At 44.5% G+C, this 3,086-nt stretch overlaps 1 protein-coding gene across 1 annotated transcript in view; it reads right to left on the bottom strand.

The window, feature by feature from the left end:
* Positions 1 to 3,086, bottom strand: part of LOC135369672 (uncharacterized) — a 45,485-nt gene that overhangs the window by 32,840 nt on the left and 9,559 nt on the right. The gene's annotated exons all lie outside the window — the stretch shown is intronic.

The raw sequence follows: 3,086 nt of genomic DNA on the forward strand, positions 1-3,086 counted from the left end.
AGAAACTGAGGAGGGGGGTCATTACGTCCGGACACCCCCTCTAAATCCGCCCCTGGAGGGATCGTGTGAACCGTTTTCGGCAGAGTACTTACACGAAATCCGCGAAAATCATTTCATGGTCCCTTTAACGTTTCGTCACAGGAACATAACTTGAAGCAATTCAAAAGTGACTCAATCGCGTTTGATCAGTAGCCTATATAAAGGCGTTTCTGAGTTATATTTTCGTTTCAGTAAATTTTTCCGTGGCTTAATTCCTTCCGGAGCCGCGTAACTATACCCGTAAATTAGTTACATTTGTTGAGTAACTTACACGGGCTCTGGTTACGCCAGTGTTGCCAGATCAAAATCGTGAAAAGTCGCCAACGCGCCACGATAAAGTAGCAAAAAGTAGCCAAGAGACATCTCCCTGTTTGTACTGCGTACAATGAATTGCAATAATTTTTCCTCGCTAAATGAAAGATGGCGTTATCGGCGACAGCAATAAAAACAGATCAGGATTCATATATTCAGGAACGTATTGGGCGAATCATTTGGAGAAAGAAACCAATGAAAATCCACGTAAAGCCAGGAATTGTTATTATTATAGAACAATATAGCGCATTTTGTTAGAACGGCACGATTACGTTGTCGCTTTTCTTCTACTATATACTCTTTCAGGAGCATACAGGCGAGTACATTAATGTTCTGGTTGCGGCTTCCACCGGATTCGGCTAGACCTCATAAGGCCGGGACCATTTAATAGTGAGCGATGCGAAGGAGACAAATGGCGACGATAACTGTTCTTCTCTCTCTCTCTGTCTTTCGGACAGAGCTTGTGAGATGAACTTGTTACGAAACGTGGCGGAAAGTCCTACTGAGTAACTCATTGAGGGGCGGCTTCGTGATCTCCCTCGCTTCCGCATAATGTCTGCATTGAAGAGTGACGTCTATACGAATCCCAAGTAGACATCCGCATCCTGACAGTGATGGGTCTCATTCGAATACCGGATTTTCAATCATCTTCCTTCTCGTGGGACAATCTAATAAACCATATAATTTGTTTCAATACTTTTAAATGAACGTCCCGGAGCACAATCGCGCGGTCCGGACAACGTTTCTTCGTCCCACGGCACGATGACAGATCCAAAAGGCTGTCACAGAGCCACCTCGGGTTCGGAAACTGTGCTGTGCTACCAGATATGGGACTTGTGCATCTGGCTCGAAGGCCCGACCTAATTTTGCCTTAGCTTTCGCATAAAACTGCCATTGCGCGACCTCCGGTCATTAGAGATTAGATTATAGGTCAGAGGTAGAACGTAAAAAAGAAAGAAAAAAAAACTGTTCCATGACGCTTGATGTGTGAAACCATTGGGTGATTTAAAAGGTTACTTCAGCACGTATGTCATTGAGGTAGTTCGCTAGGGCACATAGCGCAGGGTTTTGGTGATGCATAGCAGCACCAAACTCCCCAGTACCTTCTCAACACTAGAAGGTCGGTTGTTAAGTTTAGCAACGTGGGCACCTATAGCAGGCTTATTACCTAGCACCAGAGAGCTGCTTCGTTGTCCAAGACCGCATGTGCGCTTCCATCGTGGCCTTGCACAGTGTCTCTGAAGGTAAGTCTCCACAAGAACGTTATCTCCCCTCTCTCTGTGGATTCCGCTTCTTCTTCTTTTTTAATGCAAGACTAATTTGGAGCACGAATTTTCCTATCAAATCATCTCCAGCAATGGCAGTGCTCTTCTTTGTCACTTGATGCCTGACATGTGTCTGGCTTGATGCCTGTTTAGAGTAGGATACTGAATACCAAAGCCGAAATGTAACTAAGGTATAGGTAGTTCAAATACTCGAAAAGTATATTATTGAAATCAGAGCTGAACACTCTGAAGAGTATTTGATATGCATGTAAGATATTTGAATGTCTGCCCTAACCCCAATTAGAAAACCCCCCTTCCGCTTCGTAACTATACACTAACAGCTGGTAAAAGGAATTGAATTGCAGGAGTTACGACCCATAAGGCATACACAAACACTTTGAGTCCAGGCGAACCTAACAACAAGAGGCGAACAGTTAGGCGAACCTAACAACAGACGTCGAGTCAATAATTCTACTCCCCCTATATAACCCGTGAGTAAGCCCGGATAGGCTTTCTGCGCCATCCTGGTGATGGAACTCCAAATAATTTTGAAGCATCGAACCAATTTGCTGTTATCATAGCGCTACCGGTGTGTATTTATTTCGTATAAACATGGGTTACGTCTAGATAACTGCGAGTCAAATCTCACAAGTCAAGACTTACATAAAAAAAAAAAACGTAAAAAAAAAGGAAGGAGAAACGTAAGCCCAGTGAATTACACAACTTTCCACACAACAACGTTCCACGCTGGATTACATAAAAAATTCCAACCTTAGTGGTAGCACGGTCCCTTGGACCGTGCTGGGGACCGTGTGGGGACCGTGGTGGTAGTTTGCGCAAAATCTCTACCGAGGAACACTGCATTATCTTTACGGGGTACTTGTATGTTCAAATGCATGTTCTGTACCCATCATTGTTTATTCTTATTACTATAAGTAGACAATGTCGTATAAAAGGTAGTTTTCTAAATTGTTATACCAGTATAGGTTATGAGTGTGTACAAATGAACCTGTGTCTACATCCATTAAAGCGTGACCCGGTTCAGCACCTTTCATTGCCCTTGACCCACATTAGGAACTGGGAGAAAACGCTACAAACTATGACCATCGTCCTAACCAGAAATGCTATTCCTCAGTCTCCGAGACCATACAAAAGACAAGATCTCGCATCGCTAAAACTTGCCCCATGCAATGCTCGAATAAGCTGCACATCCTTCACAAAGCCGCGACAACCGGTTTCGATGAACCCGAACGCAACAAGTCGCTAATGCCATTTGTTACCCGTTCAGCAAATCCACACAACCATTAAGCGCATTAACAGTACACAGCGCTAACAATAGGTGTCGATCTGTGGCTCCGTGGAACCATGGTAGCGTTACGGAAGAGGGAAAAGACCCGATGGAACGGCACAGCCTCCTCACTTCATCTCCGCGGTGACGTTGCCGCGTCCTCGTTCTAGGTCTCGTCGAGA

This window comes from Ornithodoros turicata, chromosome 10 (assembly GCF_037126465.1).
Source record: "Ornithodoros turicata isolate Travis chromosome 10, ASM3712646v1, whole genome shotgun sequence".
In the NCBI taxonomy this organism is placed as follows: domain Eukaryota; kingdom Metazoa; phylum Arthropoda; class Arachnida; order Ixodida; family Argasidae; genus Ornithodoros; species Ornithodoros turicata.